At 36.5% G+C, this 26,247-nt stretch overlaps 1 non-coding gene across 1 annotated transcript; it reads right to left on the bottom strand.

Moving 5' to 3' along the window:
- Nucleotides 1–14,653: 14,653 nt before the first annotated feature.
- Nucleotides 14,654–14,726, bottom strand: TRNAM-CAU (transfer RNA methionine (anticodon CAU)). Its single transcript has one exon. It is a non-coding gene; the product is annotated as a tRNA-Met (tRNA).
- Between the last annotated feature and the right edge of the window lie 11,521 nt (nt 14,727–26,247).

Consider the following 26,247-nt stretch of genomic DNA (forward strand, 5'->3'; position numbering starts at 1 on the left):
GATCTTCGAATACAAACCGAGGTAAACAGATCTTTCAGCCCCCCTATCCCCAACCAAACGATTGCATTCAGAAGCTTGCACTCCTACATGTGATATGTCTAACTGTGACTCAAGCAAGAACACGTTTTCGCTCTTCAAAATCATTTAAAATTTGAGGAAGCAGTCTAAATGCAGCCTACAAGCCTTTATGATAGCACGGTGGCTATGACCGCTGTTCTTCCACGCTGTGTGGAAAAGCAATGGTTCAATTCCTGTTTTTTTTTTCTGCTGAATGCCCTTTCTACAGATATTGCAGGAATTGGGAAAGGGGATAGAGTGTGCAATTCCTTCGGTTTGTTGTAAAATTATGCATTGCAATTAAGTAAATCTCTCCGCTCTGTAAGGCGATTTGCAATATTATTACAAAGTAGTATTTGGACTGCTTAATCCGAAGATGTGCGTCAACTAGCCAGATTCCATTCAACTCAAACTCTCCGGTCTAGTTCATTTATTTCCTGTACATCTGTTTTATGGAACATCCTTTCGTCCGTATCAGTTTCCTTAAAATTACATAAATTCACGTAAAATATTAATACATACAATGCCGTAAAGGGATTTGTATAGTTTCTCTTTCCATAGAGTATTGAAAGATGAGTTGACAATGAGCTCACTACTGCTTCAGTCTCAGTCCAAGCAGTGCTGCAACATTGAAGTACAGCCAATCCACTTTTAACTATTGTGACGAACTAGATTGAAAGCTATTCTGTTATATCGATGTTCAACATATCGTTGTACCTAATCCTGAAATATAGAATTTTTTTGGAGTTTGCTTCATGGAAACAAGAGCAGTACTATAAGTAGCAGGAGGTCTAGCAGTGCATAAATCTTCTCCGAAAACAAATAGAAAAAAATAATTAATTAATTAATTACAATAGCAACAACAAAAACTTTATAATGACCAACTTAAACCGACTTATAAAAGCCTAAACAAACTGATAAAGGATAACAGCAGTACCTAATTCAAAAATTATAGTTGTAATATTCAAAATTCGGATTATTTATGAATTACGAAATTACATTAAAAGAAAAAAGTAAGCTTACTTGATATTATATAGAAACAAAGAAAGCCTTGAATTAAGAACTTCATTAAAACCTCCTCCATATGCAGTTTGAAAATAACCATTTCAAACAAAAGAACTAGCAAAGCAAGGATTTCAAAGAAACGTTACACCTCGATAAGCAATGAATGATATTACACCATCTGTTTAAGGTTAAACTAAATAGTTGGGCGTGTCTTTTTTTATGCGACTATACCACTTGTTTAAAAGGGGTGATCAAAGTTGACAACAAATGACATTTTTATGGAAAAGACATTCCCCAACTTATGAAAAAGATAGAAGGAAGGAGAATATTATCTGTACTGGGTAACTGGCTAAATAACAAGCTATTGGGAGAAACCCTGAAGTCCATCACATAAATATACTGGGTAACTGAAATAACCAGAATAAGCAAAAAAAAAAAAAAAAAAAGAAAGAAAGAAAAGAACTAAATGGCTATTTCGTGTACATGACACCCGTACTTAGTTCGAGCGATTTTGAAAGTTTTAATGCTGTTCAAATAAGGGACGTGTGAACTTTTACGACAAGGTTCCACCATAGTTTCAATTATGTGCTGTTTGCCAGTCACAACTAATTTATTATACATATTAAAGCGCATTTTTAGCTCACTATTTGAAGGTAGAAAGTGGCTTATGAGATTACTGTTTCTGTCATTCTGTTTGTTCTACCCCCCCTCACCCTTTGCGTTAACGGTATTTACAGTCCGGTCCAAACTAAATTTACAGAACGGGGGTGGAATCTTAGATAAGGTGACCAAACGCTTGTTTTTGAATCTGTTTTCTTATTTCCTTGTTCCAGAATCAGACAGTTTTTTCTAGAGGAGGCGATATAAAAGCCTTGACATATGTGAATGACAATAATTAAAAATTAAGCTCGAATTGAGTTTGAATCTATTTCTAATTTTTAATCAACCATTATAAAGTTCATCCCAAAGATGAACGTTGTCTAAGCCAAGAGTCCCTTGTGCGGTTACGGTCGACGAATTCGTGTGCCTCCCCGTCTACGCTCTGTGCATTAGCTGATGGCGCAGCCTCGTTGAGGGCGCTGTGGAAACAACGCGAAGAGCGGGGATTTCTGCTATCACTGATCCATAAAAAGTGCACTGTTCTCCTTTGTATCTCATTGTGATGCAACAATTCCCATACAGTATTTTTCTTTAGGTTGTCTTGCTGCAACCATCATTAGTGGGCATCTTATAGTGATGTGGACTGGTTCACTCATTTTCTTCATGTCGCTACACATGATCTAAAGATCTACTCGTGATGCAATGGTTCAAGCTGGACTGTTCTTTCTTCCTTCTGTCTGGTACCAATTGTTGATCTCAAAGCATCCCCTTGCGGTGCAATGAATTAAATGCAACTAGCGGCTTATCAGGATTGCACATATCAGAACACGAAAGCTTCTGCTCTCGGAGCAATATGGCCTTAGTTGCTAATGCTCCTAAAAACCAAATAACAAACAACTAACAAGCTTCTGTTCTACAGTATTTCTTTTGGGTATTATCACTACGCAGATAGCAGATCCCTGGTCCGACTCCGCGTGCCAGGGATTTTAGTAGCAGTATGTATTACATAAATTATTTGTACGGTATTTTATATAGGTGGCGGGGTTTGCCAGGAAAGCTGGTTGGAACCGCCAAGTTTAATAAATAATAAAAATAAATAAAATTATTATATAGTATAGCACGAATAGTTACCATAATATTCGTGATGCCAAGTCCGCAACCTAATAAAATTTAGGTGCTACTATAGCGTGCAGACTACCGGCACTATGTCGTGCGGTCTACCGGACGCTATCATCAGCCATTTTCAATCCACTGCAGGATGAAGGCCTCTCCAGCAACTTTCTAGTTCCTTCTGTTTTGGGTAATGGCCATCCATTTACTTCCCACGAACTCGTGAATTTCATCTGTACATCTCCGTCGTTGTCTTCCAGGTTTTCTTCTAGCTCCTCTTGGGTACCATTCTGTTATTTTCTTAGTCCATTTCTCATCATGTCTTCGAGCTATGTGTCCTGCCCAAGACCATTTCAGTTTAGTTTTGATAAGAATGTCCTTTACTTGAGTTTGTGCCTAATCCACGTGTTTCTCTTTTTATCTAACAGTCTGATTCCTAATATAATTCGTTCCATTCTTCGCTGTGTAGTTCTCAGCTCCTCTTCCATTCTGTTGGTGAGTGCCCAAGTTTCACTTCCATAAGTTATGGTGGGGAGTATACATTGGTTCATTATGCACCTTTAGCATTCCTGAATGATAAAGGTGCATTTCCTAATGCACCTTATCAATTACTGCTCCTTCAATGATTACATCCTTTTCTGTAACATACTTGTTCATCATTACTTTTGTTTTAGCCATATTCATCTTTAGTCCGAAATAGTGGATGCTAAAAATATGATATATGAAAACTATGGTATGAATGGGTTAAAAACACAAAATTATTTTTAATAAAGATTAAATATTAACTTAAATGATATCCTTTATGAATTATACACAAACAGGTTAAATAGTACATTTAAATTAATGACTTACACCTCGAATATCATTTAAAAATTACACAAATAAATCATCTACATCTTTTCTTACCACTTTCCCGCAAAAGTGATCAAGGTGACATTGAAAAAGCTTACTGTTAATGCCTCATTTTATTTAGAATACGTGTTTTGGAATCCACCCATGACCGTTCAATTGCTTGCATGTTTTCTCCTGTCACTGGATCCACATAATTTTCTTGATGGTTCACCATAAAATTGCAGTAACCCATAACATTTACACTCCTATACGCAGGCCATTCATCGGAATGAATCACTGAACCAGGTTCACATTCCCTTTCAATGATGGGGATCAAAGTGCCTCTGTCAGGCCGTTGCGCATAAAAATATCAGCAATCAGAGCCTTGCTGGAGACCAAAAACCCAAAGCCCATCAATTCTTGGTCCATAGTGCCTGTTGTTTTGTACAACTGCATTACTAACTTCGGAAAGAGGAGCTTGGTTGCCATTTAGCATTCTCCCATGATTATACAGTATTTCCGTCGAGCAGCAAATCTTACTTCTTCAATTTGAATGGTGTTAAGCTAAGCTCTGTACCAACCATCTTACCTTGTGCATTGTGAGCAACAGTGGCCCGCACACTTCTCTGTACATGTTATACCAGTCAGTATTGTAAAACTTTCCTGTTAGAGTAACTGCCGTGTCCATTGGTATTTCCAGTACGAAAAGAACACCACTTCTAAAATTTCGCACAAACTCAGATTGCAGTGTGATTTGTTGTTCATGTCCGTATAACGGAAGAATGCATTACCTTTCCAGACATAACGTGAAGTTTGTCACCCTTTACGCAGACAACGAAGTATAGGCCTATATTCTCTACCTCTGTCACGTTTTCTTTTTTCTTGCATGACGCTACCACATCGATGACAAAGCATGTTGGGGTATGCATTCAGCACATAACTTTGTGTTTTTATCATAATACTGCACTACATAAAATTAGAGTATAACTAATATTTAAGCTAATATTTAGTCTTTATTAAAAATCATTTAGCACATAATTTTGTGTTTTTATCACATTCATATTTTTCATATTTATTCATATATCATATTTTTGGTATCCACTATAGAGTCCGGTAGACGCGGTAAACCGCACGCTATAGTAGCACCAACATTTATTGTTTGCTCCAATTTACTGAAGTTATTGAGGAGAAGAATCGCAATTTCACACCCTAAATGGCCTTCAACATGCAATAATCAAGACGAAAATAGAATATACCCCACAACCTGTCTTGCGCCTCTTTAACCACTGTCTCCACTGTGTCCACTGTCTACAAACAGGCCAATTCCCGATGGACTGGAAAACAGCAAGCGTCAGACTGATCTTCAAAAACCCGACCAGCCAAACTCCCACAGGCCTATTGCCCTCCTTACTCTGCTTAGCAAGCTATTGGAACACCTCATCCATCAACGTATTGAAAGTCATTATAACTCAGCCGAACTTCAATCTCCAAACCAATATGGATTCCGCAAAGACTGCACCACAGTGGACGCTCTGCAAGCGATCATCATAGCCGCACAGAACAGATAAAACATACTTTTTAGTCATCCCCATTGACTTTGCAGGGGGCGTTTGACTCACTTTGGTGGTCAAGCGTCCTCGGCAGACTCCGCACCGCCAACCTTCCAAAGAATCTTTTTGGCTGCATCCGAAGATACCTTTCTCAGAGGAAAATCATAGTAACAACTCACTACGGCCAGGTCTCGCGAAAGGTCCACAGAGGTTGTCCGCAGGGCTCGGTCCTGGGGCCCATCCTGTGGAACATTGTTCTAGAACAATATTCCATCTAGAACGAATATTGTTCTAGATGAATTCCTAAACTACGATCTTCAAAACGTACCGTCACAGGTACTCACTCTCGCAGCGGACTCTCGACAACAACTAGAAGCAATGGCCAATAGAGCCCTCACTACCCTGCAGGAATGGGCAAACCCTAACTTCCTTCACATCTCATCAACAAAAACTAGCTCCTTGCTGCTCAATGGGAACCTAAATATTAGGAGGCCTCCACAAATAAAAATACAGTGAACAACAATCTGCCTAACAGAGCAAATGAAGCACCTGGGGATTGTCCTGGACAGGAACCTGAACTCTTCACTTAAAATACATCCAAACGAAGATCCAAAATTACATGGCCATGGTCGATAAAATCACCCAAAGAGACTGGGGCCTTAAACGCCGCACACTGTCCTTGCTCTATAAGGTTGCCTTCGTGCCAATCATCAGCTATGCCTCCGGCATACAGTACCACAAAGCAATAACGGCGACGAATAGAAAGAAACTTGACACGATACAGCGCTCCATACTGCTGACTATATCTAGGAGGTACTGTAGGGTGCACCCACGCCCTACAAATGCTGGCCAGTGCCCTCCCCCTTGACATGGAGATTGTCCGGACAGGCCTAATTCACAATGGAGAAAAGATGACTTGATACTCACCTAATGCAGATACTTTTGTATGACAGGAAGGCTGGACCAATTCGACCAAGGGAAACATAAACAGGAAATTTATACCCAATGTCGAAAGGACCTACACAAAGTCGCCACACTGGTTTTTCCTAGGTCTACATACTGTCTTCCTGCTAACGGGACACGGACCCATTAGGGAGAACCTCTCCATCCCAGGCATCACTAACAACCAATTATGTCACTGTGGACACCCTGAAAGCTGGGAGCACCTAATGTACAGATGCGAACTATACGAAGATCTCAGATGCCAACTAATAACAAAAATATATTACCTGCCGCTAGACCAGGAACATCACATCCTGAGTGATGAAAGGCACTACAATGCCTTCAAGATTTCGAGAGACGAAAAACCTTACCGCTTAACTAAGACATAATTCTGACGTTGAATGTCTCTTCAGTGGCAACCGAGGTATACCACCCACGACCAAACCAAGCTTGGCAACAAAACTGATGGTCAATCTGGACGCGACCTGTGTGCCAGGAACGATGTCTCCACCGGATACGACACGTACCTGACTGTGCACCGAACTTGACAACCTGCAGCTCTGCCGCCAGCGCCATCTGACCATTCGTATCACGCTCTCTTGCGGTACCTGTAACCCCCCATCCCCGGCGCGGAGTTCTGTTTCCTCCCCTCCCCGCTTCTTCTTCTGGTGAGGCATAGGTCTGCATCCCTGACTGATTGGAGTCAGTGATGCAGACTGATTTCCTAACGTTCCCATACTTCTGACTTTTTCCCCAGTCTTCAGTCTATCCCCCCACTCTATCTATATGCAAGCGAATTCCCCACATATCTAAGTTTAAACATCTCAAATTAACCGCGATCACCAGTTTTTGGCTTTACCAACTTCAGCGTTCCCCTACGTTTTTTTTTTTTTTTTTTTTTTTTAAAGGTCCTTGCCACTTAAATCTCAGGAAATTAGGTGGCAGGACCTGCCAGAGTAAATAATTATAATACTGGTGTACCTGGTCTGCTCCACGGGGAAGTGTGGGGAAATGTTGGGTCCCATTAGGGCCCAGTGGGTAAATGACCAGAGGAACAACGGTCTACACATATGTGTACAAAATCCATGCACCTTAAAACCTCTGGCATTGACAGTGTTCTATTTCACACCCACAATGTATACTACGCGGAGATGGGAGAAACCCCTCGTGCCGTTGACACTAAACACACTCCACTCTACTCTAAATGGCCATGAACTTCTTATAATAAACTGTCCAATACTAATAAAACTGGACTTTTAGTTTGTCCTGCTTTAAGCAAAAAACAAAATCTTGTCTTTTCTAGTATCATCTGCATTTAAATGGAAATACTTAATTCTTTCGATTGTAAAATTATATGTCTTCAACATAAATTATAAATATAAAACTGTCATAATTAACACTAAACTTTCATAACGTAAACATAAATTTTTCTTTACTGCACTGGATTTCGGAAAATATGATCACCTTATTTTATGCGCCCTGAATTTTATTTCTAAGGCGTTTATTTCAATCTACTAACTTGAAACAAGATCACGATCATTGAAATTATAAGTAATATCCATGTAGAAGGTTCGCTGCCTGGTTCGGCTGTAGTCAGATGATTTTCGGCAGAGGGAGTAGGGCTTTTTCCGGGTTATTCTGTGTTTTTCAGTTCTTTTCTACTGAGACCCTACCTTTTCTTCTTTACTTATCAAACCTACTTACTGTATATCATTTAGAGTTGCCCATTGTTTCTAAAATTTTGCTTAGATTTTTTAAACTAATTATAAACTCGAATATTAATAAGAAGAAATATTTTCAATAAACTATTTTTCGCTTATTTGGTGCACAACATGGCCTAAGCAGCCAGTCCATCATAAATAACATCAACATCACATGTGGTGAGTATGGGCTTGGCAAACCTAGGGTCCTGAGCTGGATATCATCATTCTTCTCTTTCTTGCTTTCTTGGTGATTCCCTTCCACTTCTCTTTCTCTCTCGGGATAATGTGGGATTTTTTTTTTTTGGCTAGTGCAGCATAAGCCTTAATTAATGAAAATTGCAAAAACAGGAGACAGCCAAAGACGCCGGGCCCCTAAAGAGCCCGGGCCCGGAGGCAATTGCCTTGTCTGCCTACATGGTAGCTACGCCACTGCAACAGAGCATTCATCAGTCGAAAGACAATAAAACTGCTTTTCACAACTTTCTTTTTACATTGCTTCCAATTACTCACGTGTGGCGCCATCTAATGGTTTAAAATGAAATTACATCTAGAATAGCGATCCTTAAATGCAGTACTGTACTGTACATTCCTCTCACTCATACATAACTGTATAGCACAGCTTATCTAAACTTGGTAAATGCAATTTATCAGGAAATAAATACATAAAAAAAGGGATACTAAACATTCGTCACACCAATATTGTAGAACTACATATAATCTTACCCAGGAGCGTTCCTAGGGTTCCTGGTACCCGGGTGCCAACTGAAATTTGGCTCCCCCTTTACAATTTTCTTCATATGTGTATGTAAGATTCAGGTGTCCCTTGAACTTTGGGGCCCGGGTGCAGTGTATCCCATTAACCTTGGTTTGGCCGCCCCTGATCTTACCAAATTGCTGGATAATGTTTTCTTTTCTTTCTCAAACAGTCATAGTTACTGCCTACTGCATTGGTTTCTCCTTATTTATCCTATTTATAAATACAACAGCGTATTTTGTACATTCGTAAATAGGACATGCAGTGACAACCAACCGTGTACTACGACCACAGGAAGCCGATCCCTCGATTTCATGGACCCGTCTATTCAAGGAAGTGCTGCCACTGTCTTAAGTTATTCAGTCTGTTTTCAGATTTTGGATTGATTTTGAAAATTATTAGTTCTGCAACCGATAATAATTAAGGTTCCTATACTTTATTTACTTAGGACGAAATATAATTTTATTTACTTAGTAAAGAAGTGCTCAAATTACAGTCATATTATTTTAAAATGAAAATAGCCTCTTATGTAACGTTCTAAAGTAATATTTATATGACCCTGTCCCCTTCTTGCGGTACGTAATTTGTGAACGGCCCCTAAGATGATCAGATTGTCAATGTCCATGTTTACGACGATCAGCAGCGTTGCCCATGATTATCATAAAAAAGGCATACAAATTGAGATGTTTATTTTGATCAAACTAACAGTAATAGTACAGCCCAGTTTGTTACAGAGTGTTAGTTAACAATTTATTTATTTATGGAGACAATTGAAACGTGGCTATGCAGTCATCCATGACGTTGTTTGCTGCGGTGGTGAGAGAGCAGGTACAGGGACGACATTATTATTATTATTAGCCATATAGTGCAAGGAAGCCTGAAGCTTATGCTGCACCAGCCAAAAAAAAATTTTTTTTTGAATTTTTAAGTTTCGTTTGTGCTTAAAATTCTTAAAAAAATTTTTATTTTTGTGCTTAAAATCATTTAAGACCATAATCCAAATTGATATCTAACGAATTGTGTGCTCAGGTGCGGTCCTGATATAGGAGGGACCCCAGACGCCTAGGCAGCAGCGTCCCTGGCTAGTGTGCAGCTGGTCAAGAAGTCACATTTTATCTAGAAGGCAGAATGAATGTCTAATCAGGTGAGGCTCACAAAATTCATGCGAAGTCATGGAATTTGCGAGACCCTACCAAGGCCTTTCTGTATGCAAAATGCAGGTTTAGCACGGCTATCACTACTAATCATGCATGCCTGATCATGGTAGAGAACTTTATTTCAGAGGTGAATGTCTTTCAGCAAGGATTTTTCAGTTCTTCTATCACAGGGATGTGACGCGGCATCTGAAAGAATTCTTTCAGGACGATGGACAGGTCGGCGACATTATGTGGCTCCGAGCTGACACCTGACTTGTTTTTGGGGGTTAGTGAAAGAGAAAGTGTGCATACCATTCATGCAGGTGAATCTTCCAAAACCTCGTGACAAGATTGCTAATGTCATTGTTCTACAGGATCGTGCAAAGGTACTTGGAGGCCGGATGCAAAAGGAGTTAGGGGGCCTCGTTTATTTATGTTGAGACTTTGATGGCTACCTCAATTGCCCCCCCCCCTACATTGGGGACGCTGGTGCCCTGTTGTTCTAATAAATATATGGCAGGAATTGGTGTATCATCTGGATGTTTTCCGCATAATCAGAGAAAGCAATATGCAAAATTTGTAATAATAATAATAATAAAAACTTTAACTTTTTATGCTACATAATAAACTGCGTCTTGCTACAGGCAAAAGCACTGTTAATATTGAACTAGACAATGTCTTGCAAATGATCGTCTAAGAAGGCAACTACAATTGTCACTATATAAATAGCTATTTTAAAGATTTATATTTTATTTCTTTCAGGAAAATATTGTTTCTAATCACAGTATCAGCTCAGCCATATGGCCGCCCCTTACATATTTTAACATTAATCATCTTCATAAAGGGACTTAATTTTCTTTCAAAACCATTTGATCATTCCGACAACCAAAATGATTTATTGATTTCCAGTTTGACCGCATATTAAAAAATCTGTTTTATTAGTTAGCATCTATTTCGAAACATATTGGGAAAAATGAGAAAAAAGTAATTACCTTTTCTCTACCTTATATCAGTTTGTCGAATTAAAAAACGTAGCATTTTAAATACATATAATTATAGAGAGGGTATTTACTCTCACAATAATTGCTTTTTCTGTATTTCGATAATTCGCTTTATTAGGTTTCCATTTCGAAGTCGTGGCTTCGATAATTGGAAGTAAGATCATACTTTATACCGAGAGAAAAAAATAAAAAAGCCGAAATCTTTTTCTTCACTTATTGCTTTGTATTTGTCCAAATAGTAATTTATAAACCACCGATGTCAAAATTATATCAATAAATGGCTTCGTGTTCTCCGAAATAACCTTCTTTTTCAAAACTAATGCTGCATGCAGACAGCTTTTTAAAAAAAAGCTCTCTTTTAAAAATAGAGATGATTGACTATAAACTTTTAGATATATACACTGTATTTTTTAAATAATCGTATTAGACAAATACAGTAATTTGAAGTACCATTTTGGAAGAAAGTTTCCCAAATGATTTACTTTTAAGTGGAGTAAATTTTAAAGCATTTTTCAATTGAGTATATTGCTATATACAGCTTGCTAGCTTTGTTTGATTTTGCTCAAAGGGAGTTTGTTGTTCGTCTTACAGCAGAGCATCTGAGGCTATATTTAACTAGTACTGTATATCATGTCTGTACAAGTTTCTGTGGTCAGGGCCAATATGCAGAGTGTGTGATCTTAAAAAGTCTGCTCACTCCATCAGAAAACCATAATTGAAGAGGCCTTTATGAAGTTCTCCAGTCGTGGACAGGAATTAAACCAAGCCTCCTCAAACGAGCGATGTGGCGAAATCACTATACCGTCAAGAGGGCTGCACCAAGGCAAGTAAAGTCGTGAGGCATAATTGTACTGTGTCTGTCAATTTTTAAGTATTTTATGTTCGGTCTGCCTGTTTTTCTGGATGAAAAACCCGTTTTATGGAAGTTAAAAAAAAAAAAAAAAAACATATGTCTCTCGTCGGAAAAAAATCCATAAAAATCCTTCTATCTAAAACAGATTCGAATCCAGGCATTTTCCACACAGTGTTGAAGAATGCCGATCGTAATCACTAAGCTACTCACAATATCAAATGCTTCAGTAATGGGCTTTGACCTTTGACGTTGCTTTGTGGCCAGATGCGAGAGTACGGAGCTCACGCGTTCGAGTTGACCGTGATTCGAGTCGATGTGACTGCTAAACAAGGCAATATTCTTGTATTCTCTTCTTGTAACTTCCTCTGACTTATATGACAGTCCCGGAATATAAACAGAAAATTTAAATAGTTAAATGACTTCAAAATTTCCATTTGGTGTCCCCTCACTGAGATATATGAAAGGTCTTAAGATCTTATTGAAAAACAAAGGTTCTACAAATTAGGTCGGGCAGCTCATGTGAGAAAGTTCGTAGCGATAGCAATATGAGATGAGTGCCATCGTAAAAAAGACTATTTCAATTTTTAAAAAAATTGGGTTTTTTTCCTAAGTGTTGGGGAGAAATACAGTCTTTGTTTTGACATTCCATACTGAAGGTTTGGAACTGTTTCACTTGGCTCCCCTATGATTAATAAATTGTAATAGTAAATTCAGTCAGAATTAAAAATTCAAATAAATATAAATAGGTTTTTTTAGAGAGTGCGGGATCTCTGTAATCGCGAGAGCCAGTCAACGCCATCAAGTCAGCCATGTGCAAAGAAACAAAATAATTTCTTTTTCTTACATATTGTAATATTACTGTTAACCCCTGGCCTTGTGGCCGTGAAGGGCTTATTGCAATGTATCCATTGTATTACTGTTATTATTGCAATAAAGATTTCTATATCCAGATTTGTTATTATTGTTATCATTTGCCATACGGTGCAAAGAATGGTTGGTGCAGCAAAAGCCTCAGGCTTTTGCTGCACCAACCAAAAAAAAAAAAAAAATCTGAGTTACCATGAGAAAGAAAGAGAGAAAACAAGAGTCAGAAGTAGAAGGGAATCACAAAGAAAGAGAAGAATGATGATATCCAGCTCAGGACCCTGGGCTAGTCAAGCCCATACTCACCAGATGGGAGCTCCTGGGTTTGGGGAAGAGGGCGATTTATTTCCTCTTTACTCTTATATCCGTATACACTCCTTACATATACATGATAAAACCATAAAAGACATTATCCATTATTTATTTATCATATATTAATAAGTATTACTTTAAATAATCATAATAATTACTTTAAAGTAATACTTTAAATAAGTGTTACTCTATAAACCTGGGAAAATAAATAAAACTCTTTAAAATCGCAATTAGCAAGTTTAGAATGAACATTACACACAATTACATCTTTTTTTAAGACACTCTACCCGTCTAAGAACTGTAAATAGCAGTGTCAATCTATTATGACTGCTTAAGCCAATGCACAGTATGTTCCTTGTAGACACCCTGCTAGCCGTGGCCACACAAGGTATCACTAATTTCAACTTAATGAACATATTTTAATAATAATAATAATCCAACACATCACCGCAGGATGCAAGGTGATCACCCAGACTGAGTACACTCGTAGGCACGACTTGGTAACCAGGATAATACATCAGAAGCTATCAAGAAATGCCAGTTGATCAAAGAAAGTGTACCTATTACAAGTACGAACCCCAGGCAGTACTGGAAACCCCAACCCATAAGCTGTACTGGGACCCCGCCATATTAACGGACGAGGCAATCCTGCACAACAGACCCGACATAACCCTTGTCGACAAGAAGGAAAAGGCTACCTATCTGATTGACATAGCGGTGCCCAACCTCCAGAAAACGCATGAGGAAAATATCAGGAAGTACACGAACCTAAGACAGGAGATCAAAGAGATGTGGCATATGCAACAAGTAACGACCATCCTGATCATAGTGTCAACCACCCGTATGGTGCCAAAGACCCTGCATAACAGCCTAACAGCAATAGGTCTCCCAGTGAACACCTACAAGGAACTCCAGAAACCCGCAATCCTGAATACCTGTAGGATAGTTACCTGTAGGATAACACCAGACAACAACCGCCCTGTGTATTTGGTAGCAATACCCGTCACGGTATGAAACCCCCAGTCAGCGAGAAATAATAATAATAATAATAATAATAATCAGGTATCGAAATGGAAGTAAAAAACAGGAAACAAAAAAACGCTGATTAATAAACTATCTTATTTTTAATAATCAAGTATGTACATAACTTACCGATGAGGGGCAGCATTATTTATTTAAATGAACATAGAATGTTCTTTGCCCTTCTGTAATTTCTGTTATATCGCTTTTGGAATTGATTCCGCGTACACACTGTAATTTATTATGATCGAAACAACTTATTTTATTAACATAATATTGTAAGAAAAAATTCGATAAAACATATTACAAAACAATTAAAAAAAAAAAAAAAAAAAGCAACTTCCATAATGAACTGAGGACTGGAACGGTCAGCAACCCGCAGCACCAAACATGCAATCATCTCAACAGCAAATAGAAAAAAATATTTTTTCAAAATTATCTTCTCACACATGAAGTCAAAACTAAATTAAAAGTGATATGAAAACAGGAGCGATTTTTATTTTTCAGTAAAGAATAGGCTCAGAATATGCTTTTTAAGTACCTGAAGGGTTTCTTTTTTTGATTTTTGTAAGAGACCTAATATCAAAGTTGCAACTGATTTTGATAACTCTATCAACAATGCAAAATTGTGGGTTATTATCACGAAAAATCAGCATTTTCAGAACAACAATTAATCTCGTGCGGCTGAGATCAGGGAACAAGGGAACTTATATGTTTACAGAAGGGGGAACATGAAATTAAACTGTCACAGAAAGACCCTGAGATTTTATATGGCACTTAATCACATTTTAGTACATTATTAAAGTGAGCAGAAAAAGAAAATGTAAAAGTACATGAGAAATGTATTTTTTTTTGTTTGCTAGAGAAAAACAAAAAAAAAAAATTTTTGTTCTGAAGAACAAAAAGATTTATTTCTGCCCCGGGCGAGGATCGAACTCGCGACCTTCAGATTATGAGACTGACGCGCTGCCTACTGCGCTACCGAGGCAGTTATTAAACCTTTTGATGAGAAGCTATATAGAGATTATTAAAACGGCTCTTAACGATTTCTTCATTGAAAATATAATACATAAAGATGTTTTGTGTACATGAAATCATATTCCTCTGTATGACACGAATATGTTCACACTAACGTAAATGCGTTAACGAATAGGAAAATCGGTTCATTTTCTCCTGGCTGCACCTTTAGAAAGGTAGCAGGCATTTTGAAAGACAACAGTGATGTCTCGAAATCGATATTTCGACTTATTTTGGTTTTTATTAGTTTCTAGAACGCAAGTGTTAAAGCTATTGTCCTTCCAGATTAGCATTGTTGTACTGACTATATTTGCTTAGTTAATTAATATTATACACATGTACTTGCTAACGCGTGTATTACTACTGCTAATAACTTATGGTAAATTCTACATGAAAATGTATAGGAGTACGTAACAATAGCAACAATATATCGCTTCAGATTTTGCTTGTTTTAATTAATACTGTAAGCACAGAGATGGATTGCGGGGAAGTCGACAAGTTGATTCCTATCTTTCTACAGTGCCCTCCGACCCATTTACTGCCCGCCACTTGACAGGAACTACTCATTTAGCATCTCATGCGCATGTGCATAAATCGAACTCTGCGTAAGCGCGTAGTAACAGTTAACATTTTCTACTGTTTAAGAAACCGTTCACAAATTACGTAAGGGAAGGAGAGATTCTCCCTGAATCCTTCCAACCCTTACATAATTTGTGAATTTACTCCATAATGATTAATTAACGTGAGGAACCGCACGGCAAGAATTTGAATGAAGTGAACAATCCACGTAATTCTTACCGATATTGGTATTTTTTACATTTATTGCTTTAAACAGCTTTACGGTAATTTTGAATATTAACATGTATGGGATGTTTCATTTTTTAAAGGCTCAGGGGTTTATCTCGCATATTTTTAGGTGTGAGCTGTTGTCAACCAAGACCCTTTTTTCTTTTTATATTCTTTCTTTCTTCTTTTTTTTTTCCATATTTAAGCCGAAATTTTTAAATTTGATGTGAAAATTGTACTGTGTTACCCTTTAGATTTTAAGACTTCTAAATTTAAAATCTACCTTTTCCTCCATGGGACAGTTGTTCGCCATCCGCGTTTTAGTCCAAACACATAATCGGCGTATTTCTAAACGTAAACTGCTTTTATTTAAAAAAATAATAATAATAAATAAATAAAATAAAAAATAATAATAAATCTATAGTACAGTTATAAGCATGAGAAACTTGAATCGTACAGCTAAACGTGCATACTGAAGCGCAAACAACACCTACAACCTTGGTTTTATTTATTTATTATAAAGTGGATTTACGATCGTTTCAGAAGCACACTGGTGATAGACAGGGCCGGATTTACACATAAACTAAACAAGCTACAGCTTAGGGTTTCACATTAAACGAGGCCTCGCTCCATCTTGAAAAAAAAAAAAAAAAATCATTTTTTTAATATTGTCACAGGCAAACAGTAAGAGAGAGGCAAACAGTAAGATAACTTTTCCACTGAGCAGAAAACAGTTCATTGGGCAATTAATATAAAAATCGTAAAATCTAAATAGTAATACTTTGTCCAAATTTAGTTAAAAAATTCAGCCCGAATACGATAAAAATAGTCCAGACGAAAAATAGCCTGTACCTAAATGAGACAAACTTTGGTGCCTTAGAAACACCCTGTATAAATAAACACAAAATTCATACAAAACCTTTATGGAAGAATTCTCATTAATTCAAGTATTGATCATTGCCACCAAGAAGAGTCAAGAGCCATACTAGTATAACAAAAAATCAATGAATGGCCCACATTGGAAAGGGTGCACTTGTAAAAGAAAACACGTATATTCGTGCCTTTAAGCAGAACTTATTATATTAGATATTTCAAATATTTTTAACTGGCTTTATTTTCTATGGTGTTTATGAAACTAGTTGGGGACCTTTTCCCTCTAGTTATTGTTCCTCCTCCTCTCCATGGCCTTTTCCTATACCACTGATCTTGGGTAGGTTTATCAGTTGAATGAAAGCGAAATCAGAAAAAAATATCAGCTATATATTCTGCAATTAAAAAATACGTTTACTTTTATAGATGTGGGATGCCAGTTGAAGTTAAATTGGTATTTATACACAGCGGCGCACATTTACACACAGTTATCAAATTTATCAGTGATATATCATCATTGCGCTTGGGCTTCTGGCACCTGCACCTTCTACCTCTTCTCCTCACCAACTTATAGCCTTGATTAATAAAGTGGTCTTTACACAGTGGTGTATTCGGGCCGGAACAACGTTCCGATACTTTTTTTTATAAATGTCATAATAGAAAATCATTAAATTTATACACCTAATATTATGAAACAATGGCATAATCAAAGGGGAGGGAGAAATATCTATTTTACCTATTGTTACTAAAAATATATATTAATAATAATCTTAAAAATTAATAGATTTCTTTAAAAACAAAATATAAATTTCGCAATGAAACTTGAACATTTCTTACTAAAGTACAATGTGTTAGATAAATAGATCCAACGAATGAGATATACTGTGATGCGTGCGAACGCTGCATTTTGATTCGCCATGAACTGAACGCTAGAACTGGTTGTTCTATGAACCGTGAGTCTGAAGTCTGATTCAGTTACTGTACAGTCGATGTGGGGTGATCATATAGTCTTCTGGAGAACGACGTACAGATTTTTTTTTTTTTCTGCCATTCATATATGTATTAACCCCAGGGGCTCACATCTGGTGAGTATGGGCTTGGCAAACCCAGGGTCCTGAGCTGGATATCATCATTCTTCTCTTTCTTGGTGATTCTCTTCTACTTCTGACACACACACTCTCTCTCTCTATCTATCTATCTATCAGGGTAATTCGGGGAATTTTGCACCATATGGCTAACGATAATATGTACATTGAGTTTATGACGGATCTCTACTATTAAGATTAATTTATTTATTACTGTTTCTTCTAAGGTAAAAATTAATTTTTATGGGATTAAATATATAAATTTAAATTTATGTAATTTCAGTATTTAAAAATTAAAAGAAGAAATTTTCATTAAATACAAAATGAGCAAAAAACGCAAGAAAACAACATTAAATAGATTTCTTGATAAAAAACTGAAAACTGTACAAGAAAATGTACAAACATGTGGAAATGATAATGACATGACCTGTTCTTTTCCATCAAGATCTAAAGATGAGAGAAACAGTGACACTGAATTAAAATTTAATTGGCTCCACTTTTGGAATGCTGACATGTGGACTGAGAAGAAAAAGCATATCCTTTGGCTTACATGCGACGCCGGAAAATTAGCATGTTTGACTTGTGCTGCTGTAAAAAAATTAGGGCCGTCTAAAAAGCAAGGACTTAGCATTTCAAAGGAATGGAGTTTGGTAGTAGTATCATCTTATGGAAAAGATAGAAGTGCACAATTGACATCTTTGTGTAAAAAAAAAATTTATGAACATGCAAAAAGTACTTCACATATACAGGCTGAAAAGATCTTGCAAGCTGCAAATGAACAAAATTTAGAAGCGGTAATTGATCAAATGAATGACTTTGAAATTTCTAGCACCTTACGTAAGGCTTTTGGTACTGTATATTATATTGCGAAACATGATCGAACGTATTCTGACCAATTTGATTTGTTACAACTTCAAGAATTGACTGGCACTGTTATTGCTCACGGTTTGCGTTCAAGATTAAGTGCTACTAATTTAATAGAGCATATCGCAAGGCAAATAAAATTAAAATTGTGCCAACAAATTGTGGACATACGTGGAAACTTATCAATTCTCATTGATGAGTCTACCACTTTAATCAAGAAGTCTACTCTGATTATTTATTTAAAATGTGAAACCAACAAAACGAAAGATCCACATTACTTGTTTCTTGATTTAACCGAATTGTCAGACAAACAGCTTTCACAATAAGTGTCTCTTAAAATGTCTTGAAAAATACGGATTTGACGATAATTATTTAAAAGACTATTTAATTTCTTTTACGAGCGATGGGGCAAGTGTTATGTTGGGAAAAAAATCTGGAGTTGGAAATAAATTATTAGAAAAATATCCAAATCTGTTCATATGGCATTGTTTAAACCATTATCAGTTGGAGATGCAATATCATTAATTAACGATTTTCAAAAATTTATGGACAAGCTGTACACTTTGTACAGACAAATCTCCAAAAAACTAGAGAGAAACAGAAGCATGCGCTACCAGCATCGGTGACGAAATTAAAAGGATTGGACGGGTATTTAATATAAGGTGGGTGGCCAGCTCCTTTAGTACCCTATAAGCAATTTGGCAAAATTTTGCATCTTTATGCCATCATTTTGAAAATGCCAGTAAAGATAACAACCGAAACAAAACTGAACAATCCAATGGAAACCCAATGTACCCAATATAGTACCCAATGGAAACAGTGAAAGGAGTGAAGGTGGAGTTGGGTTTCTGGTCCATAAAGATTTTAAAAACCACATTTTGGAATTCAAAAGTACATCACCAAGGGTGTCAAGACTAATACTCAAGATTTCTAAGAGGTACAAGCTAAAGATTGTAATGATTTATGCACCAACATCGAGCCACGATGATGAAGAGGTTGAAGACATGTACACTGAAATTGAGAGTCTTCTAGATGAGCAGAAAACCCACTACACTATTATTATGGGGGACTTCAATGCTAAGGTTGGAAAAAGGCAAAACAGCGCAGAAAGAGGAACTATAGGAAATTTTGGAATTGGTGAAAGAAATAAAAGAGGTGAAAGACTTGTGGAATTTGCAGAATCTCAAGGAATGTCAGTAATGAACACTTTTTTCAAGAAAAGGGTGAACAGAAAGTGGACATGGAAGAGTCCAAATGGATTAACAACTAATGAAATCGACTTCATCCTCACTAACAGAAGATATATTGTGAATGATGTTACCGTCCTGAATAAGGTAAATGTTGGAAGTGATCACAGAATGGTAAGATGTACACTTGATATAGATGTAGGAAAGGAAAGGAAAAAACTGACTCGAGTAAATAATACAAAGGTCTTTGAAATAACACAGGAGGAGAAAAAGCAGTATGTACTGGAACTTAAGAACAAGTTTGAGCTTCTGCAGACTGCTCAGGACCAAGATATCGACGAGGAATATTACAACATTCTGAAAGTGATAAAGCCCAAGAAACCTATAGGGAAACAGAAATCCAAAGAAGAAAAAATTAGTCAAGAAACACTTGTCATGATGAACCAAAGACGACAAATGAAGAGCAAGAAAAACACTGCCAGGGAGAAAATTGAGTATACTGAGTTATGCAAAGCCATTAGAAAGAGACTCAGAGAGGACATAAGAAGATTTAACACAAGAAAAGTAGAACAAGCATTAAGGGAAAACAAAGGATTTAAATCAGCAGCCATGAGCAGTAATACAGAAAGACAAATGATACTGAAACTGAAGAATAGCAATGGTGTACTTATAAACAGTAGAGAAGGCATAATTCAAATAGCAGAAGGCTACTATAGAGAATTATACAAGGAGCGAGGGAATGATACCAGCAGTGGGGAAGATGGATTGCAGAGTAGCAACACATACGACATACCCGATATTCTTCCTGATGAGGTAGAACATGCATTGAAGAAAATGAAGAATCGGAAAGCCCCGGGGGAAGATGAAGTTACTGTAGAGTTGTTAAAATTGGGAGGAAGAGACATAACACAAAAACTGGCAAGGCTCTTCACAAAGTGCATTAGAAAAGGTGTGATGCCTAAGCAGTGGAATAATGCAATCATAGTTTTGCTGCAGAAGAAAGGAGATAAATCAGAAATTGGAAATTATAGACCAATTAGCTTGTTATCCCATATCTACAAGTTGTTCACAAGGGTCATTACTAACAGATTAGAAAGAATACTTGATGAGAATCAACCGAAAGAGCAAGCTGGCTTTAGGACAGGATTCTCAACTATGGATCACCTTCACGTAATATCACAGCTAATGGAGAAAGCAAATGAATATAAAACACCATTATGCCTGGCATTTGTGGATTATGAAAAGGCATTTGACTCCATACAGCATAAGGCAATGTTTCGGGCACTGGAAAGACAAGGCATAGATAATCCATATATTATGATTTTGAAGAAAATGTATGAGAGTGCTACATCCTTTATTAGACTAGACAAAGACAGTAGCAAATTTAAAATCGAGAAAGGAGTTCGACAAGGAGACACAATATCTCCGAAGCTGTTTACTGCTGCCCTTGAGGAAGCTTTCAGAAGATTATACTGGTCGCAGAAAGGAGTCAATGTGAACGGAGAGTACCTAAACCATTTACGATTTGCAGATGACATTGTGGTCATAAGCCACGATCCCAAAGAATTAGAGGAAAATCTTAATCAGTTATGTACAGTTAGTAAGAATTTTGGACTAAAGATGAATATGGCTAAAACAAAAGTAATGATGAACAAGTATGCCACGGAAAGGGAAATAATGATTGAAGGAGCAGTAATTGAAAAGGTGGAGTCATATACTTATCTGGGACAAGTTATTAGCTGTAAAAATGATAAATGGCTGGAAGTCAAGAGAAGAATAAATTTTGGATGGATAGCATTCAGGAAATATAGTCACATACTGAAGAGCAATATCCCAGTTTGTCTGAAACGTAAAATAATGAATCAATGTATACTCCCCACCATGACTTATGGAAGTGAAACTTGGGCACTCACCAAAAGAATGGAAGAGAAGCTAAGAACTACACAGCGAAGAATGGAACGAATTATATTGGGAATTAGAATGTTAGATAAGAAGAGAAACACATGGATTAGGCAGCAAACCCAAGTAAAGGACATTCTTATCAAAACTAAAGAACTAAAATGGTCTTGGGCAGGACACATAGCTCGAAGACATGATGACAGATGGACTAAGAAAATAACAGAATGGTACCCAAGAGGAGCTAGAAGAAAACCCGGAAGACAAAGGCGGAGATGGATAGATGAAATTCATGAGTTTTTGAGTAGTAAATGGATGGCCAGTGCTCAAAACAGAAGGAACTGGAAAGTTGCTGGAGAGGCCTTCATCCTGCAGTGGATTGAAAATGGCTGATGATGATGATGGGTGGCCAGCTCCTTTAGTACCCTATAAGCAATTTGGCAAAATTTTGCATCTTTATGCCATCATTTTGAAAATGCCAGTAAAGATAACAACCGAAACAAAACTGAACAATCCATGTTTAACGGATTATATAAACGAATTTCATCCAAACAGTCTGTTCTAAATTTAGCCCTGAAGTACGATGTATTGTTTGAGCTATCGATTCTTTCAGTCATTACAAAAAAAAAAAAAAAGATACGCCAATAGTATAGGCAGACAAATTGATTCTTTTCACAATTCGTTACTTGGAATTTTTAAAAGATCCTCAAAAAGGAAAAAAGTTGTTAGAAGCCTCAGATGCTATTGAAAAAATGCGATTATTTTCAGTACCAATTTCTAAACGGTATTAATAATATTAAGCATAGACTGATTCTGAAATACTGAAGGAATTTCAACTTCAGACTCAAATTATAAAAGAGTTGCGAATTTTTGAAACAAGCGAATGGCATCTGAAATTGATCTTGGACTTGGAGAAAATGAAATAGAATCTCTCTGTAAACGTTTTAATTTATCTTTTACAAAATGTTTGAATGCCTACAGTGATTATTTAGCTAATGGTGGTCGTAGCGGGCCCACAAATTTGTAACATTTAAAAACTTATTCCAAAATTATAGCTTGCAGTTCTTCTGAATGCGAGCGTGGTTTCAGGTATGAATTTAATATTAACCGAGAGAAAGATCCTGTATTCTTGTCGAACATGTGACAAGTTTGTTGTTTATTAAACTACACGGTCTACCATTAGAATAATGGAATCCAAATTTTTATGTTAATAGAGGCGGCGACTTGTTATTTGGTTTTTAGGAGCATTAGCAACTAAGGCCATATTGCTCCGGGGATATGCGGTGGTCATTCCCTGACCTTTCTGCATCCTCCGTATTTGGTGGGCACGGGCTCGAACCCAGGTCTAATCAAGAAGTGTGTGCTACACACTGCTGCTCCTGCCCACGGTGTCAACGGCGACTTCTGAAAATTGGTGTAAATACGGGTACATATATGGAAATGAAATGATTACAATTTAGTTAAAATCACGAGGTCGGCAATGCACCCAAATACATGCCATAACGTGTATAATTCATGTACACGTCATGGCATGATGGATGGAATATCGTAAAACATCCTCCATGCAACTGGCTAATTGAGGCATCTACAGTTTATCTGGAATGCTGACAGGCCGATTGAAGTCATCTCGATGCGTAATAGATTATGATCAGATGAAAAATGTGCAATGTTGACATTTTGATGAGAATGTGATAACCAGGTTGACATTTTTGGTCACTTCTAGTGAGTTTAATTAAAAGATATGTAGTCCCTGTTTTCTCTAAGCGTTTCCAGAGATGGACAAATCGAACCTTCATGATAAAAGTTAACTTCGTGCAGTGTGATCAGCGAGACCAGTTCAGTTTTATTTGTCCTGGTTATGTTCATTTGGCAAGGATTAGGTGAATTTTCATTCATATATCTTCTATCAATTAAGTTACAGAAGTAGCTTTTAAGCTGCTAGTTTGTCTTCTAGTAAAATTAATTAGTTACTTTTGTGAACTGTGATTATCAATAGCGCATTTAAATCAGTCAGTGCCTTAAAGCAGTGTGAGATTCAGAGCCATTAGTGCTTGGCACCAAATCTGCAAATTATTTTTTCTCACTGGATCTGAGTCAATTAATGAAAAAATATATGTTCTTGTTTATACTCTGGCACCACCACTAGGTCAATAAATGTTATAATAAATCAACACAAACGTTAATCGTATTTGGCAATCATGGGCTTGAACCCAGTCCATTCAAAGAGCGCATGCTACTGCACTCTCGCCCCTGACAGCTCGGCTACATCAGGGTTTAACTGAAAGAACGAGTTGCCATTGTGGTAAATTTGAATTATGGGTGAACATTATGTATAGCTTGCAAGGAGTATGAAGTCCTAATTGCTAAAATAGTGTCGCAGTTGTCGAAAAATATGGGAGAGTTGCAAACCTATCTTTGTACAAACTAGGGAAAATTTTCTAGCTTTTCAGGAATTTGCAACTGAGGTTACTGTTGGATGCCGAACACTGCTTCATATAATCTTTGAACCGGGTTAATCCTATTTTTTTCTACTAATACAGGAGTAAGTCTTCAGGAAATGTGGGTGTCCCTCACGGTGGAGTAGAACACTGCAGTGGACTAGGCTCCTGTGCTACTCGTGGAGAACGGTGATGTTACTGTGATCAGGTGTTCATTTTAACGTACTTTAACATGAACACCTGATCACATTAACATCATCATTAGAGAAAGCAATTCTGCTGCATCTTCAGTTGGATGTTCATCTTTGTCTTTACTCTTACTACTTTAAGTCACATGTGAAGTTTTCTCCATCAGTTTATTATTTTTCAAATCACACGCCTTAGTGAGCAGCATAGTGGATATAATCAGTCCTGCCACATCGGATGGAAATGCCTGAATTCGAATCCAGAACAGGAGGAATTTTTATTGACTTTTTTCAGAACAGGCTAGTTAGTCTTCCCAGGCAAGGGAAAACTGAAGGAAACAAGCATTTATAGGTACAATGTACTGATGTTCATTGCTTTAGTTTCTTCGGCACTTAACGGCAAACCCGAAGGGCTCAGCAGCATCCGGACCTGCAATTGCTGAGACCTTAATATTACATTTTTTAAAAGTAATTAAAATCATTTTTAATAATCGACAAAAAATTACAAACAAAATAAAAAATGTCTATTTTATTTTTTTACTGTATTGATTTATTATATGTCAGAATTGACGTGCTTTTTAACCTTCACATCTACATGTGTACACACACAAACGCATACAAAGATAGGGGGTGTCATGCACTTGGGCCGAATTAGTTTTTGACTTCCCTGGAGAGGGAACATTACTTCCTCTGTCTGAGATATGCTGAGTTCTGACTGAAGCCTTTAGTAACTTCTAATCACAAGATTCAAACTAACTTCTCCAAACAAGTGATAAATGGCAAAACCAGAATACTGTTGGCAAACCACAAATACATGATGTATAATTTGTGCAGATGGGTAACTGGATAATCTTTTAGCAAAAAAAAAAAAAGTGCTGGTTAATATATATACCGATATATATATATATATATATATTTTTTTTTTTTTTTTTTTTGAAAATTTAACACAGATGTACAATTTTCGAAAAAAAAAAAAAAAAGGGAAAAAAGAAAAAATCAACTTTCATGATTTTCAAATCTCATAAGCAATGTTCTCAAATTTAAGAAATTAAACCTCTGCTGTTCGAAGTAAGTGCTGAAAAATAACCCAATATTGGCTCGCAGCACATTTTAAATTTTTTTTAAATTAAAAAACTATTTGGAGTAAACTGTTAAATTAAAAATTTAAACATTTTCTAGGGATGTTTAAAAATTTTATTCAAGTTTCATATTTCTTTCAATATAAATTTTACAAAGTACAATTCCTGACACTAACTTTCAGAGATGTATAAAACATGATTGCTAATTTTCAGAAGAGCCAATAAAAGTGAACTCTCAAAATTCTGAATGCTACTAAAATTACAGCTCAAGTTCTATAAATATCTTGTAATCATAAAATAATTTAATACTTTTAAAATGGTAAAACATGGACAAGGAATTAGAAAGAATAAAGTTTCTTGATATGTAAAATTCCATCACAGGAATAGTCACTGCATTACAAATATGATTACCCTTTCTTTCTTTATATATAAACAAACACTTATTATTCCTAGTTATTCCTCAAAAACACTCAAATAAGTACATATGTAATGCAATTGTTTGAATAATACAACTGACATGAATAATATATACAAACTTTTATACATACATTTTTACTTTAAAAATTGAAGTGAAAAAAAAAGTATATTTTGTTCTGCTCTCTAAATACAGTTACACTTAACAGTGTAATTTAAACATTTATGACTATCATAAAATGAATGATAAATACTATCAGAACTAGCAAACAAGCTCAATTCACCAATGCAATTTTATACTATAATTGTGCACTATGAGACTTTTCACACCACTTTTCACTGGGCAATTTGAAATAACAACCACATTTTTTAAACTGTCACCTAGAACTTCATGATGGTGGTGGCTTATATAGAAGCAAAAATACACTAAAGGAAATAGAAATCAGAACACTACAAAAGAGTGATTTGATTTTAAACAAATTTGATAATGTTAGGAGGGATTATAGGAATAAATGATTAAATTTTCAGTAATATGCATTAAATTTTCATTAAGAGAATCATAACATTGTGAACAAATTCTAAAGTTAAAATTAGTCTTTTTACTTTAAAAAAAAAAAAAAAAAAAAATTATTGTATTCCTAGAATAAAACTAAGGAAAAGGCAAATTGCTCCTTTGGTCCAACTGATG

The sequence above is a fragment of the Mastigoproctus giganteus genome, chromosome 1 (assembly GCF_048544385.1).
Source record: "Mastigoproctus giganteus isolate SK-2022 chromosome 1, ASM4854438v1, whole genome shotgun sequence".
Lineage (NCBI taxonomy): Eukaryota > Metazoa > Arthropoda > Arachnida > Uropygi > Thelyphonidae > Mastigoproctus > Mastigoproctus giganteus.